At 34.3% G+C, this 17,702-nt stretch overlaps 1 protein-coding gene across 4 annotated transcripts in view; it reads left to right on the top strand.

Annotated features, from left to right (window-relative positions):
* LOC127807360 (G-type lectin S-receptor-like serine/threonine-protein kinase SD1-13) overlaps window positions 1-4,916 on the top strand; it is a 32,150-nt gene extending 27,234 nt beyond the window's left edge. Inside the window, exons 10-11 of one of the 4 annotated variants that reach the window (XR_008024657.1) lie at window positions 2,842-2,875; window positions 4,442-4,916. The gene's annotated coding sequence lies outside the window, so the exon portion shown is untranslated. The remainder of the gene's footprint in view (window positions 1-2,841; window positions 2,876-4,441) is intronic. The other 3 variants (XR_008024656.1, XR_008024658.1, XM_052345142.1) reach the window with 3 other exon arrangements.
* Window positions 4,917-17,702: the final 12,786 nt, after the last annotated feature.

A 17,702-nucleotide genomic window follows, 5' to 3' on the forward strand; every position in this document is an offset into this window, starting at 1 on the left:
AGATCTCTCTAGGAAGCTCCAATTGAATGAACTCGAGGAAATTCGGAACGAGACATTTGAAAATGCACGATTGGCCAAGGTTCACATGAAAGGGTTACATGATCGGCACATCATTCGAAAAAGCTTTCAGATAGGGCAATAGGTACTCTTGTATGATTCTCGATTGCATCTATTTCCAGGAAAATTGAAGTCTCGATGGGTCGGCCCCTTTGTAATCAAGTCCATCTCAGCATATGCGGCCTTTGAGATAGAAAATTCGAAGTCAGGACAACTTCTTACTGTCAATGGTCATAGGTTGAAACCATACCAGGGTAGTATTGAGAAGAATGAAGGAGTTGTGGATTTGGATGACCCACCATCATCTGATGAGTAAGGAAAGTTTCATTTCGTCTGGGAATCTAACGTTAAAAGATCACCTTTCCATTTAGGTTAAATGGATGTTTCTAGATTTGAAAAATAATAATAATAAAATAAATAAAAATAAATAAAAAGTCTATAAAAAAAAATTCTTTTCTGCATTACTTAAATAGTGTTTCTCTGTGTGCAGTCTAAATAAAACTTTTGCATACGAGTTCATGCATTAAAGGCTGCCAGATATGCCTATCTTCTATCCTTTTATTGCCGATTGAGGACAATGCACAATTTAAGTTGGGGGTAAGGTGTACTTAAGAATTAATTTATTGGTGTTTGAAATTGATCCATTGTGCAAATAATTTTGGTTGACTTGATAATATTGTCTTGTGTGATATATATGATTTTATTGGGCCCCTAAAACAAAATAAAAATAATAATAATATAAAAAAAGAAATATAAATAAAAAAATATAAATAAATAAATAAAATTTTAATTGAGAGAGACAGAATTGACGCTGGTGGTAGCCATTTTTCTCAGGCAGTGCAATCACACTGCCCTATAAAGAAGAGGCACACTGCCAAATATTGAAAAATGAGATGCTAAACGACACCAAGACTGACGGTACAATTATGGCGTGCCTCGACCCGAGTGTCGAATAGTGATGCCCATTGCTCTATAAGAGACTCCATATCTGTATGAGGCAAGCCACCCTTCTTGAGCTCAATCCTCTCTCCTTTGTGTTATTCTCCGATTAGGTACTCTCATCCCTTTTGTAAAGTTTATAGTTCTTTATTTTCTTCTTATTAGAGTTTTCTTTAAATAAAAAAAAAAAAAAGATCTTCAGCTTTCAAAAATTCGCAAGTACTATCCATCTCTCCTGCAGAATGATTTGAAAAAAATTTATGCTGCTAGGTGTGAAAGACTTAGGCTTTTGATGCGTAATAACATTCCTGAAGATATTCGTTGGCTGATCGAACCAAAAGTTCGATTAACTGGCGAAACTTCACCTAGTTTTAAGCACTTCCCGAGCTTAGAGAAGAGTAGTTTTGCGAAGAAACGAAGAGCTAAAAGAGTGAATGGTTGTCACAAGTGTGCTCGTTGGACCTGTAACACTCGATACAAATCTGTGGGGTTTACGTCCGTAAATAGAGAAGATAAAATTAGTTTCATAAAGGATGGACTGAGTAAGGAGTCATTGGATGATATTCAATTGACTCTTGAGACGTATCCATGTGGAATAGTGCAAAGAGAACTTCTTACTTTATGGACCCAGTTCATAAGTGACCGCCAACACTATAGTCTTGGGAATCTGACTAAAAACGACCATGTTTGTCAATCTATAAGAAAATTGGATGGGATGCTTATCCTCGCTTCATAGAAAGTGTTTAAGCCGTTTCTGAATGTAAAACCAGAGAAAGATGTGAGCCACAATCACAACTACTTGTACATGCGCATGATTTTTGTTTGTATTTATTTCTTGTTGAATTGTTGTATAGCTACTTTTGATCGCCAAACCTTTTTCCAGGGCATACAAAGAAACAAACATGGAAGGCCAGTTAGTTCGTCGAATCAAAACCATATGTGTACTTTGTGGCTCTCAACTTGAGAGTGATATTTGTTACGCACTTGCAGCGAGCGAACTAGGCCAAAAATTATGAGAGAAAAAAATTAATTTGGTATATGGAGGGGGAAGTCGTGGACTGAATGTTTATGTTTCACAAGCTGCACATCTTAGAAAATCATATGTGGTAGGTGTAATGCCAATCCCTTTAGCTGAACCACATATTTCTGGGATTACACGCGGTGAACTTATAGAAACGACTTCTATGTCTGAGCGCATGGCTTGTAAGATTTATCAGTCAGACGTTTTCATTGCTTTATCAGGAGTTTTTGGAACACTTGAAGAAATCTTTTGTATAATCTCCTGGGCCAAGAGTAATCTCCATACCAAATCCATTGGACTTTTAAATGTTAATCATTTTTTCGATGGATTGCTCTCTTTTCTTGATTAGGTTGTCGATCAAAAGTTCATTTCTCTTTCAGCAAGAAAGATTCTCATTTCCGCATCCACCATTGATGAGCTGTTAGAGAAATTACATGCTTATGTTCCACAGCACGATCCTTATGAGTCTCGGATAGATTGGTCTAAGGTAAGCAGAAACAAGCGCCAAAGGGGTTCGATTAATTTAGATTTATCCCTGTAAGATAAGTCTTTGATGAGATGGCTGAGTAAGGAGTACTTTTTGTATTCTTGAGACGCATCTCCTATGACTTGCATGAAATCTTTTATTTTCTATCTTGTGTTCTCTAAAAAAAAAAAAAAAAACTGTGAAATGTTGTTAGGCAAGTCTATGATAAGATGGCTGAGTAAGGAGTACTTTTTGCACTCTTGAGATGCATTTTGTTTATCTTATGACTTGCATGAATTTTTTTTTTGTGAAAATATAAATATATGTTATGCTTATTTGTTTGTTTGGGTTCTAACAGTTCACAGTAAATCTATGAACTTGTGGAGTTACAGGTATTCCTAACAACCCTATTTTATTACTGCAATTTAAGTCGGGGGGTGTAAGGTCTAGTTATGAATGATCTGGTTTATGTTTAACTGTGAGTTTCCTATTATTTGTTTGTAGTCTTGTGTGAATTGATTATCTTTATATACTCTTTTAAAAAAAATATATATGTGTTTTAAATAACATTGTTCCTAAAGCTTTGGAGTTATGCACTGACAGCTGGTTAAGTTTGCAATACAAAACATGAATGCATTGATTTCTTATTTGAAAACATATATGCATTGGAACAAGTAATTTGCATACATCGGGTATTCAAAATTTAAAAATTGGTTATTAGTCATAAAATCAAACGTGATAGTAATTAGCTAATTGGTACACTCTATGATCCCTCAACAGAAGTGGAGACTATTACTCAAGTGAGTGTTTAAGCCTAATAGCCGTTAATTCTGAGTGAAATAACACTTATTCTAAATATGCTTTATTGTTTATCTCATTTTTTCAATGGTTTCAAAACATCAATTCGCTTTGAATGCCTAGTTTGATAGCGGATGAGTTTGACTGATTTCAAACTCTGAATTAGATGACTAAGTAATATCGTTTTGTAGAAGCATGACAGGGGGATCAATTTCTTTCATTTTGGACCTATTAACCTTTTTCTTTCTTTACATTAACCTCCCTTGCTAGCCCATGTAAGCCATTTGTAGTACAATTTCTTTCGTTACCCCCATTTAACCCATAACTATATGAATTTTTTCCAACTTAGTGTGATTTTAGAAATTAGTATGTCTAGTTATTTTCATATTAAAAATCCAAAAAAAAAAGAAAAAGAAAAATTCTCTTAGCTATTCAGCACAATTGTTTTAAAATAAATGCTGGAAAAAAAAATCCTAACACACCATTTGCACACTCTATCATTTTCTTTGACAACCTGTATTAACCTCATAACCCTATTATAACTCGGTCTGATCCCTCTTAATGCTATAAATCATGTGATCTCAGAATTCGAGTTCGGAGTAGGGAATTATGTTTAAATTCAGCTGTTATTTATCTAGGGCATTATTCCAGTCATGAAGTTATGTCAATTTTCTCGTTTTTTCATGAAAATACGCTTCTTGTATTTGGGATGACACCGAGTTTTGAACTTATTTTAGATTTACTCTTATAACGGTGCACCCCCTTGTGTGTACACCTGAGGAATCGTTTTATTGGAGGGAAAATTCATAGTAAGGTTTAAAGTCAAAACTTCGAGGGAGTAAGTCTGTGTATTGGTTATCCTGATTGCTATTCCTAAGATTGTATGTCCTTTAACCAGAAATCTAATTTTGAATGTTCGACTTATTTTGAATGTTCTACTCTACGCATTTTGGTTTCGAATTTGAAATTTCTATATTCATGCAAGTATTGCGATTAGATCATGGCTGGTGTATAATCCGATTGCTAAGGGACTAGCAATATTCAAGTTGGGGGGTGTGATGAGGGGTTAATATTTCCTAAATCTTAATGAATTATATCCCCATTTTGACTTTATAATTATGCTTAAAATAAATAATTATTTGCATTACATATTATTACAGGATGAAGCAAGGAAGTTGACTTCTACAGTTAATTATGGGGTATAAATCGAAGGCGTTGGATTACCCATTATTGTTGCTCAAATTCATGGGCTAACTATGGAGTCTAGAGGATATTTCAAGTGCACTTGGCCCAACTATCAAATAGAATCCAACATAAGAAAGGCCCAAGACCAACCAAAGGCCCAAGACCAATCAAAGGCCCAACAAAGCCCAATTTGTAGAAGACTTTTCTTTGTTTTGTATTTTTTTATAAGTGATTTACCACCTAAAGTCTTTTGTATTCTTATGAGTAGTCCACCACCTAAAGTCTTTGGTATTTTTTGTCTTTTGTCTAATTTTTTTTCCATTAGTTAGGTGAATATTTTGTGAGTGCCCATTAGATATAATTATGTTTAGTTGAATAATTGTGTGGTTTGTATTGCATCTTGTGGGCTATAAATAGCTCACTTTGATGCATTTGTGAGAAGGTTGTTATTATTTGAATCAAAGTTTAGTTTTGTTCTTAGAGTTTCTCTTAGAGAATTGCTCTTATTATCTCTCTTATTTTCTCTTGTAATCTTACTTCCTTTCATTCTTCTTTTAAATTCTTATGTCATTTATTGTTACTTTATTATCCATCGTCTAAATGGCCGGTTAATTTATGTCTTTAAATTTCTTCAATTTTAATTCTTGTCTTTTAATTATCCACCGCCTAAATGGCCGGTTAGTTTATGTCATTTTAATTTTTATCATTTAAATTCTATTATTTAAATTACGCCATTTAAATTCATGTCAATTAACTTTTAAATGGAAATGAGTAGCTAAATCTAATTTTGGGTTAAGGCAAGGACAGTGTCCAACGCCAATGATTCCCAAAGAAAGCTGCGCTTTAAATAAGTAACATTAATTTAAATTTCAGTATGAGTGTGTTTTAATTATTGAAAAATCACTAGATTTTGATTGGAGCGTAAGCCTAACTTAGAGCTTTTATGTCACGCATGGGAGTTACTAGAACTGGAAACGCTATCATAACCAAATTCGGATGATTAATTTAGTTATTTTGTATATTAATTGTAATTGGATTTATGGTAGTTGCTTAAATTAGAATCCCGCATATCATGTATGGGGATTGCTTAAACGAGAATTATCATCATCTCTAATTACATTTAGTAACAAATCCTCATATTTGAAATCAAATTAATGTTACTAACATTTTCTGCTAAAATTTGAGAATCAATGGGTTGGTGTTGAAATTATCTTAACTCAAGTGCTATCCAATTTTATATTCTCACTCTGGTATTTATTTCAACCTCTGTCTTGCTTTATTTCTTAGTATCTGTTGTCTAAAAAACCCATAAAAAAAATCTTGTTGCCAATTCAAATGCGTGTGCGTGTGTGTGACATTCTTTTTCTTTTGCCATAAATAAATCTCTCAGTGGACGAGCTGGACTTATCCAGAAAATATAAATTTAAATTTGGACTACAACTGCACTCGTACACTGACAAGTATAAACCTCTCACCAAAATAAAAAATATATATATAAAATTTTTAATGTGTTTTTATTGTGTTTTAATTACAGGGTGAGAGTGCAGCCAAATTGACGTAAGTGGCTTCTAAAAAATCAATGGAACCCTTAAAAGAGTTAAATTTGACTTGTTAAACAACCCTTAAGTGACTTTGGGATAAAACAAAGGGGTTTTGCAATCAAAACATAATTTTGAGCCAAAGTGTAATTTTTGAAAACTCCTGAGAGGTCGAAATGACATTATTTCTTAAACTTCTGGGGTAGAAAAAGAGGCTTAGAATGTGAGGGTAACAACGAAAGTTTTTGAAAATTTAAGGGCCTTGTGGAAAGGGTAAAAAATGTATTTCAAAAGTTGAGATGGGTGAAAGTGCAATTTCAGAAAAGTTTAGGCAGCCATGGCCTACCAAGCTTCCAGCCACCAATTCCATCACCGCTTTCAACCATGGGAAACTAGAGGAAAAGGGCAAGGGGACCTCTAGGCTTGGCTTAGAGAGATCCATGGCCAACAAAAGGGATCGAAATGGTCGAAAAATTGATCAAAAGTGGCTAAAAGTTGGCCACTATAAATCGGATTTTGGGGCCATTTTCAGTGGATTTTGGACTGATCTAGGGCACGAGAAGGCATTAGTGGCCTTGGATGAAGCAAGATCCATTGTTATGTGGCTCAATTTGGTATATTAAAGGGGAACCGAAGAGGCCGAATTTTTCTCAAACTTGAAGCTCCAAATCGGGCACACTAGAGGGCAAATCGAGCATCAAGGATAAGGGGCTTTTGCTCTTAAGTTGGTGAGGATCGATTCTGGAAACTTTGGTGAAGTTTCTTATCGATTTGATGGGGTTTTAAGCATTGGCCAAAAAATTGAGCAGGCAGCGGAGGCGGTCTGAAACTCGACTGTTTCGGCATTTTTCGGCGCGGGTGGTTTGGCCATCAAATGATGCCCCTAGGATCTACTCAAAGAGGGCTTCAACGTGATGGAGTTAGATTGACCATCGGAGATGGAACCAGGCAGCGGCGACAGTGAGCAGTTTGTCGAGGAAGATGAACCAGAGGCAGTGCGTGAGCACACGCGCCATGCGAGTGGCTGCGGATGTGTGACCACACGTGAGAAGTAAGAAAAATAGAAAAAAAAAATGGAGAAAAATTTCCAAAAAATCAATGATTTTATTTTATGAATTATTGTGGGAAAATTTTTTAGAAAATGCTGAAGGAAATATTTATTTTGCAATTTTTTAGGAAAAATGAATTTTGGAAATTAGAGAAAAATAAAAATAAATTGTGAAAAAATAGGGTTTAATATTTATTTGAATGAATATGATGAATAAGGGGTTTTGTGGCTCAAATTGAGTGATTGTGCGACTTTCGAAGTTTAGCACACAAATTGAGACGGTACACATTTTTCAAGGAAGTTTGAATCCTAAGTTAAAGGTAAGTGGTTTTCCCTCAAAAGTTTATACATGTTATGTATTGTCTATGTTGAACATGATTGTCATGATAGTGGCTAAGTTATATGTATGACATGAACATCCTGTCATATTTATACATGTATTGTTGCACCAATGGATTACGATTTTTGCATGGCACAATATTATTGGCATATTGATATTCGTGCATGGGATTGGGATGTCATCTTAATAGTGTAGTCGTAATTCTTTTAAGGACAAATGATGAAACAACGTTAGAATTGTCCTGAAAGTAGGTCAAGATTCTGTCTAGGGTTCCGTGTCGGGTCGGTGGGCCAGGGTGTAACACCCCGCTTCAACCGAGGGGTGTTATAAATGCGGAAAACATCATCATGGATTTCGGGAATATATTTTTTTCCCTAAATATATAATATAGTGTCTATACGTGAATAATACACCAGGTAAGTTCTCAAGAAAGAGAGATGGGTCACAAAGAGATACACTTAAATACCAAGTCTTTCCTTAGCCATAACTTTCCTAGACATGCACATCCATTACATAACACTTTAAATTTCTAATTTCCCCGACAATCCTGATTACCTTCTTAGCAGATCAAACCTAAAAATATCAAGCTAAGACAGGTAATATCTTTAAACAAAACAAATGCGGAAGCTAGATCGAAACTTGATGTGGTACATAATCTGAAATCATCTCATATATAATATCTGAAACTGTACCATCATCTAACATGACATCATCAAAATGGAAAGCATATAATCCAAAATACTTGCTATGATCCACCTACAAGTTGCCATCAATCCTCGGCAATTCCTTTCCCTTTTGCACTGCTGCCTTCATCTGAAACGTTGAATATTCCAGGGATAAAAGTTCAAACATTAGATGCTGAATCATCTAAGTGAGAATTTAAAAACATTTTCATGAATGTATGCAAGATATGAAACAACATAAAATCATGACAAAACCCGGCCCAAGAGAATCCCATACAGCACTTAACCCTAACCGGGGAAAATGCAATCTATCTAAAGGCAACACAACAACATCGATACATTGGCATAACACAGTCCTAGCTTAAGAGGAAGCAACGTCAATGCATGAACTCGGGAATCACCCCATCATCATTATATTCCCACTTAGAAGCTTACGGAGCACACGTTAACACAAATCCTAGCCAAATGATGATCAACACCAATCCTGGGAATCCACGTCCACATCGGAAACAATACTGCCGCGCAAAGGCCCCATGGGGTCCTACCTACTCACAGCCCCGCCACTTGCCGGTCCGAGTTAGTGTCCACTCTCAGCCCCGCCATTTGTCAATTGACAAGGTTGGTGTCCATTCTCAGCCCTGCCATTTATCGATTGACAAGGGTGGTGTCCATTCTCAGCCCCGCCATTTGTCGATTCACAAGGGTGGTGTCCACTCTCAGCCCAGGTTGACAAACTATGTATTTTCCCTTGGTACGTTTCCCTAGTGCTGTCACTTCAAGTGCCACATCATAAGTTAACATCACATCCCATATGTACAACCCGTCACCCTAGTGTAACTTCCCTCCACCAAGCCTGGCAAGAAAACTGAGGCAGTCATCCCAGCACACAACCTGAGATACCCCTGTCCGAAAAATACACTTGGGGAATTACGGCTACACTATCAGGACAACATCCCCAGGTTGACACCCCATAAAAACATGCCAATGCCACAAAACATAAGTCAATGCATCATATGAAATAATATTTCATGTACACAATTTATCACAAAATTCAATGCACATACATAGAACATTTCGGGACAAACCCGTATCAAAAGAACCATCACAAGTTAAAACCATTCACATGCAGCAAAACATTTGTATGGATCAAATCAAGTTTAAGATAGAGTCAAACTGATTTTTATGAGGGTAGAAAACTCACAAGGCAAAACCAATTTTTATGCAAGTAGAAACTCTCACCTTTGACAAAATTCAGGATATCTTGAAAAATGCGCACTACCTCGATTTGCGTGCACAATCTCAAAATTTGCACAAATCACATCACTTTAATCCCCAAGGCACCCTAATCAACATATAATCATCAAAAACCTATTTTTCTCATAATTTCTCTATTTTTTCCTTTTTTTCTCCCATTTTTGCCTTTAAAAAACCAAATAAATCTATGTAAAGCTATTTTCTCCAATATTTCTTCACAAAAAATCATAATAACCTATGAACATCAAGAGAAAAATACAGGACTTACCTGGATGCTACGTTTTCACGCAAAATGAGATCTTTGATGCTAACACCAAGACATCGAGAACTCCAAATCCAAATCTTTTTTCACAGGACCTAGATATCGATTTTAGAGGAATTTAGCAATTTTTTTCACAATTTTTGGAGCTTGGACACACCCTCACGCTCCCATCGAAGTTGGCTCACGTGCCTTCAGTTGCGGGGCCCAACTGGCGCGTGTGCCCCACGCACTGGTCTTCTTCAACCTCCAGCTCGCCATACAGCTTGCGACTCGCCTAGTTTTTTGGCCATATCTTCTTTATCCGAACTCCGATTGACCCCCCGTTTGAACCTATGGCTTCGTCTTTTTGCCCTCTACAAGATAATACCATAAAATCCATCAAATCGAGCCATTTTCAAACTGCTCGAAGCTATTTTCTGACGAAGCTCATTTTTCTGACGAGGCTTCGAATCTCACTCATCTCTCAACCAAAATGCCTTAAATTGCACAGAAATGAAGCTTAGGACATGGGAAACAAAAGCCCCTTATCCGATTCTCCCAATTTATTCACAAACTTACGGATCTAACATCTTAATTTTTCAAAGCATTTGGCCATCTCCTATTTATAGGCAACCCGAGCTTCCAAACGCTCCAAGCTTGCTAAACCGACCCCTCTGAGGCTTCTACCGCCCCTGGATCAACCTATTTTCTACAAAAACCGACCATGATGATGACTTGCAGAACTTCCAAGATCCACGTGCCTGATTATCGACCTATACCTGACCCTGATGCATCCCCGACCCATTTGGCTCCATTCCCCATGGTCATTAGGCGTTGGTCGGCGACCAGAAGCTGCTGGTCGTCCATGGCTGCTGCTCCTTCCTCAACTTTGAAATATTACACTTTCACCCCACCTAATTTTGTCTCTTATGCCTTAGCCTATTTTCACAAAGCCCTTGAACTTTCCATAATTGCCAATACATCCCTCAAGTCCTAAAAAATTTCATTCCTTCCCGAATCTTTGTTTTGGACTCAAACCCATTCGTTTCTTCCAAAAATCACTGAAGGGTTGTTCTACATACCAAATATGAATACCCTCGGGGTTCTGTTGACTTTCCGGAAGCCCCCAACAATTATTCAGTTTTTACAGCTTATCCCGTAGCTGCATTTTTAACTGTACCGAAAACTATTTCTGATCCAATTTATTTCGATGCCATAAATCATTCCTTGAAATAATTGACACTATTATATCATTTTCTTTAGGCATCTCGGCTCCAAGGTACTCCCTGCAGTCGATTCGGTCAATTTCTAAAGCTATTCTGATACCTATTTTCCTCAAATCTCATTTTTCTAATAAAATATTTATTTCTTAATTACCCAAAGTTTTCGGGTATTACACAGGGAAGTTACACTAAGACATGTGTCATTTATATTACTGCATCATGCATTCATGTAACTATCATTTTAACCCTCACTTAGAAGATTCATCTTCTAATGTTGGATGTATGTCCCTGGAATATTCCACATTATAGGCGAGTCAAGCAGCAGGAAAAATAAGGGTGTGGTTGAAGCATGATCGTGATGGAGGTTATTATGGGCCCTATGCAGGGTTAAGTTCCAGTTGTGTTTGTTTATTTATGTTATGTGATTTTAAATGGTCATTGAAATGATGTGATGAGCAGACGATATGTATGAAACCATGTGTGCTATGATTTTTTTTAGGTTTCGATCTTATTCTGCTGGTAATTATGAATTTCATTTCCTTAATATTAATTTTGAGAATTATTATGCGAATGTGTTGAGAATTTTAGCTTGATTCATTTAAAAAAAAAAATCTAGCATATAATACAATGCCCTGAAAAGGCTGGAGTGTTACACTGAGCCCAAAAATCTCTAATTTTGGCCTGGCAAGAATTTTTTGTGCCAATGAAGATCAAACCAATTCGAGAAGGGTTGTTGGAACATAGTAAGTAATGCCCCTTTACGAAAAAGATTTCATTATTTCAACACGAGAAGTTTGTTTTTTTCCTATAAAATTAATGGAATACAATTTGGAAATCAGTGAGTATATGGCTTCAGAATATGCCATGGAATGAAAGTTTTCAGAAAAATTAGATACATTCGCCTTCGGGGTACTGTTATTGGAACTTGTAAGTGGAAGAAGGAACACTAGTTTCTACAATGACAATAATTTTCTAGCCTTTTAGGATATGTAAGTCCACTTGTCTTGCAGCTTAGAAATCTAATTGTTCATTACTTCAAGGCCTTTTGGACAGATGCCTAGGCTCAACTAGTACATTATTAATCAGTTCACACGGTTACTAAATTTTCAGGCATGGAAGTTGTGGAAGGAACACAAGGCTATGGAACTAATAGATTCTGGGATAGTTTCCCAGGGCTCGCAAATGGAGATGTTGAGATGCATTCATTTTTGCTTGCTGTGTGTACAGGAATTTGCAAGAGATAGGCCAACCATGTCAAATGTTCTGTCTATGCTGAGCAGTAAAATTGCTCATCTGCCCCTGCCCAAGCAGCCTGCATTCACTCAGCCATCGCCTTCTCCACAAACACAATTTGCACACCAAAACCCAAGGGGACGTTCCACCATTTAGTGCTCTATTACAATTATAGAAGCTCGTTGATATTAATAATAGTTTATACAATATAATGATTATTTTTTGTTCTACTCTAGTTTGAGATATATCCAATGCATGTACATGTACTTGAATAATAAACCGTATATTAACTGATTTAAGTATCTTTGGTACGCAAGAATTTTTATGTAAGTTATTTAAATATTTTTTTTATTTTTCTGTTGAAACTGATTTAAATATTAAAAAATTCATGTAAAAAATACCTGGCATTCCTAATTATTTTCTATTTTATAAGTATTTTAGAGATAAAAAATTTAAAATGAATATTTTTTTATAATTATAAATTTATTATTATATCTTAACAAAAAATTATTATTAACCATAATATCAATTTGATTTTCACTATGAAATGGTAAGTTGGGTAGTGATACATGAACAGATTATGATTTATTAGTATTCATATATTAATAAATAAAATATTAATTAAAAGTTAAATATCATCTTTTTGGAATGATCATTCTTGCGTAATTTTTTGTGCTTGTGTTTTTCATTACGTTAAGGGAGATAAATTATAAATTAAGATTTTAACCTTATATATGATGAGAATTAAGCTCGTAATTCATTAAATTAATATTAATATATTATTTTTTTCCTACTCAACTTGGAGCCTAAATGTCATCTTCTTATCTCATACAAGACGACGGAGAACGCTGAGAGGACAGAAAATTAGGTTGGGCCGGGGGGGTTCGAGTTGACCAAAGGAACCGAGTTCAAAGCCGAGCACTACAGTCCAAAGCAACAGGTCCAATTTACTTTATTCTAAGTTATAATTATCAATTTCATCTGACCCTTTTTACAAATGACAACAGGTCCAATTGACTTTATTCTAAGTTATAATTATCAATTTCATCTGACCTTTTTTTACAAATGACAACAGGTCCAATTTACTTTATTCTAAGTTATAATTATCAATTTCATCTGACCCTTTTTTACAAATAGTATAGCTGCAAAAATTAATAAAGAGACTATAGATCGATCCATAAATAAGAATCAAAAAAATGTTTCACAAAATCAACTGAAAAAACACAAAATTAGAGAAATAAGAAAAGGGAGCAACAAGTGAAGGCCAAAAAAGATCCCCCCCCCCCCCCCCCCCAATCAAATCGAGAGACTCTTGGTTTATAATCGAGAATTTCTCGATTTGATTGGTTGCACTCACAATTGGGTGGCCCAATTGAGAGGCTCTCAAACTTTAAATCGAGAGCGTCTCGAATCTCTTGGTTGAGCCACCAAACCGAGAGCCTCTCAATTTGATTCTGTAGGTTGAGTTCAAACCAAGATCCTCTCAATTTAAGGGGTGACCAAAGTGACTACCATCGAGAGGCACTCGGTTCTACCGAGAACCTCTCGATTTAAGTCTTTTTTCAAACTTTCAAGTGGAATATGTCAAGATTATACCATTTGAGAAGCCCTAAATGGTTGCCACGTGTCCTTTAAGAAATTTGAGACGACCCTCACGTGTCCCTCACTCATTTCTTTATAAATAGGCGGTTTGCCTCTTCATGGGAAGGATTCATTTCTTTTGGAGAATGACTTTATTTTGCTTTCAAGCATCTCAGGAGCCAATTGGTTATTTAAGCCCAATCGACTCTCAAGGGCCAATCAATTCTTAGTGGCTAATTAGTTCTTCAGGCTTAATCAGATTTCAAGACTCAGTTAGTTCCCAAGAGTCAGTCGGTTATTGAGGGCTAGTTAGTTCTTGGAGGAACCCGATTCTCAAGACCCACTCGATTATTTGGACCCAATCAATTATTTTAACAGTACTATTTACAAGGGAGTTATTATTCACCAATAGTTATTCATCAGAATGAATATGAACATCCATGCATGTATCAATAATGTCATGCATATTGTTTGTGACATGTATTAGACATATTTCTCAAAATGTTGTTTGACTAGACCGTCAGAGGGCTCATGTAGAGGATTCCCTCGCGTGACCTTTTAACTGTTTTTGCCCACAAGCTAAATCCATGATTGCTTGCCCTTAGTTTTGGAAAATCAACCTATTGAAAACCCTTTAAGGTTCCATGTTGCTTGTCACTCGAGAAACCTTCCTAGCACCTTGTATAGGAGATTCTAGAGACTACTCCAAGTTCGTGCCTTATTGAATTCCAACTTCGACCCTATCCAAATTCGTCAAAGCCTCATTGATGATTTCTTGGACCCTTGACAACGATGGATGTTTTTGCTCAAACTGATCTCGAGACAAATAAATTTTATTGTTATAACTACACAATAACAATAAATAAATTTGTAAGGGTGATTAATAGTCAATTTTAGAAATACCTTTTAAATTAAATCATTAATAACGATTTAGGTATAAGCCATTACGTTTTTTTGCACCATCTAAACCATAGTACAGTGATTTGAGCAATTTGAAGAATATAAAAAATATAGTTATTAAAATTAAAAATTAATTTTGAAAAAAAATTAAAATAATTTTATGAAATATCAAAATTTACAAAACTCATAAAGTTTCAAATTAAAAGATACAATCATATGTCCATGCCTCCAAATTACCACAATTATCAAGAATTAATGATTATAGGGTCTTTTGAGATTTAATTAAAGAATATGACAATCAACGAAATTAAAATTGATCAACATAATCAATTTTTTTAGCAATTTAAACTATCACTGATTGCTCAGACAAAAAAATCGTAATTTAACAATTTGAGTGGATTCATTTTTAACCATTTTCAGATGATTTAAATTTCTCTCCACACTTCTAAAAATTTGACAAGCAAATTTAATCTTTGATGCATGAAAATGACAAACGGAGTCTTCAAAATGCTTTTCGTTTTTAAAACTCCAAAAATGTCTCATTTTTACAATTTTAAAAACATATTGAAACCGTTTCATAATAAATTGAATATATCATAAACGTCCACAAATGAGATTAGAGATGGATAAAATTTATGTTCATCTTTATTTAAATATATTATAGAATTTATATTTATATTTATATTTATATTTATATTTAAATAAAATAACTATTTTTTATATTAAACATAATATTTATAAGTAGATGTCTATATTTTTTGAGTCATGCTACATGTACATCATTTTTGTACATCTTGGGCTACACAAGGTGTATCAATGCCTCTATGCGCATCAGAGGGATATTTTTGTCATTGATACACCTTTGTGTAGCCCAAGGTGTACACAAAGGTTTACCAATAGTATTTTTCATATTTTTTTATATTTCTATTTATTACTATTTTGAAATATGTTATTTTGTATTTTCGTTGCATGCCGTTCGTTTCCGGGAAACCTGTAATGGCCATAAAATGATTAATTGCGGATGAAAGAAACAAATCACGCAGGCATTTCATTGGATGCACGTGACACAACAATTCTTCATTCAATATAGGAATGCGTAATAAATAAAGTAAGTCTACCATACCAATGCCATCATCGGCAGGCTTCTGCTTCGTACGTCCGCTTTCTTTTGCTTGAAGGCGTGGCCGCCGCCGCCGCCGCCGCCCATGGAAGATAGGTTTAGGTTTGACAAAAAGGAGACTAATTTTCACAATTTTTTAATTTGACAATTGACTTTAAAAAAAAAACTAAATCCACGTTGCCTGAGCAATACTAAGGAAAATAATTGGGTGGATCCCTATATAAGTGGATATTTATATGCTCAAAGGCTACAAATTTGATCACGTTTTCTTTAACAATTTATTAATTTTTATTTGGCAAGTTGTTAAAAGGAGATTTCAGATTAGATTTGAGTTGTTGGGTGATGTCCATAAATCTTAGCCTTGTGGTATATATGTAATATGTACAAATTAATTTATATAAATAATATAATAAATTACTTAAAATTTATCAAAACTAACATCTATTTAAAATTAATTTGTGTAAATAATATAATTTTTAAGGCAGCTAAGCAGGGAAGTATTTCCAAATGGATACTTACAATTTTACAATAGTCATTATCTCTAAGCGCTCGAGACTTATAAGAGAATTTTTTTAACAATATTATAATTTCTTAAAATAAATTAAAAAAAATTAATATTTGATTTATGATGTGTAAAATGTCATGATTTTATATCTCAATTATTAAAATTATTATTTTATGTCTTTATCATGACGAAATATTAACATGTATATAAATGTATATATTTTCATAAGTGACACGCCATGTGAATAATAGGTTGATAGTATTTAATTAGGTTTGCTGGTTTATTGTACTCTTTCAACAATTAAACAATATAGAGTTTGGTGCATGATTTGCAAAATGCTATTTTTTTATATTTTAATTATTAAAAAATATTATTTTAACTCATTATCATGGGATACAAAAGAGAATATTAACAAAAAAGTACGAAAGTAATGAAAGTTAGTTTAACAATGAGAAATGACGAATAGCAGTTCTGTCATATTTGTTATTGAGAATAGAAGACTGTAGTATTTTTTGGATTATTGGTTAAGGGATTTAGGTGTTTAGAATTTATTTATTTGGGATTTAAGGTTTTTTTAACCTATGGATAATTTAGTCTTTTCATTATTAAGATAAATTTTAATTTAATGTGTTTCATTAACATAATTTTTTTATAACATAACACTTTCTCTTTTCTATGTGTATATTCTACTCAATCAAGGTATAGAGAAACAATAATTTTTCATAATTAAAATATAAAATCTTAACGTTTTATACATTAAGGACTCAACGTCATATTTTATAATTATTGAAAAAGCATAATAAATCAGTTAATATATTTAAATACAACAAATCGATTCTCTTTGCAGTGTATCATTTGTGAAAATATGTACATTTATATACATGTTAATGTTTTTTTATAATAAAAATTTAAAGTAATAAATTTTAATAATTAAGATATAGGATGATGACGTTTTGCACAATAAAAATATTTTTAATTACGAGAAAGCAACGTATCTATTTAACCTCATGTGATACAAGCCATGCATCTAATCAGTCCATGTTAAAACGTGGAGTCAGTCCAATAATTTGAATCAAATAAACTCGTTGTCAAAGAAAGCGAGTTCCACAGTTTGTACAAGTGCGTAGCTTGCATTTGGAAATATGTAATATTTTATTAATTTATTCTAATAGAATTATCCCTTGACTACATATAAATATATATATATATATATTAATTAAATGGTAAACTTAAAAAATAGCCATTTTTATAATATTCTCAATCTCATTCGGCCCGACCCGAATAGTTACTCCATATCAACTCCATTTGACAAACTGTAAAAACATTGAATTCAGCGATCAGCTTATTTCATGAGTCATGACATGGAATAAGCTGAATTATTAATTTGAGCACCTATGAGGTTCGGACAGAGCGAGCTGATGTTATCTGGTAACCAATTGTCTTTGACATTTACCTAACCCAATATTTTTCCAGGCTTTTGACCATGGAAAACGACACAAATTTGCTAGTCAACTCTCTTCAAAGGTGTTCTGAGGTCAAACTTTCTCAGCCCTAAATCTGATTGGTTTTT

This window comes from Diospyros lotus, chromosome 8, assembly GCF_014633365.1.
Source record: "Diospyros lotus cultivar Yz01 chromosome 8, ASM1463336v1, whole genome shotgun sequence".
NCBI lineage: Eukaryota > Viridiplantae > Streptophyta > Magnoliopsida > Ericales > Ebenaceae > Diospyros > Diospyros lotus.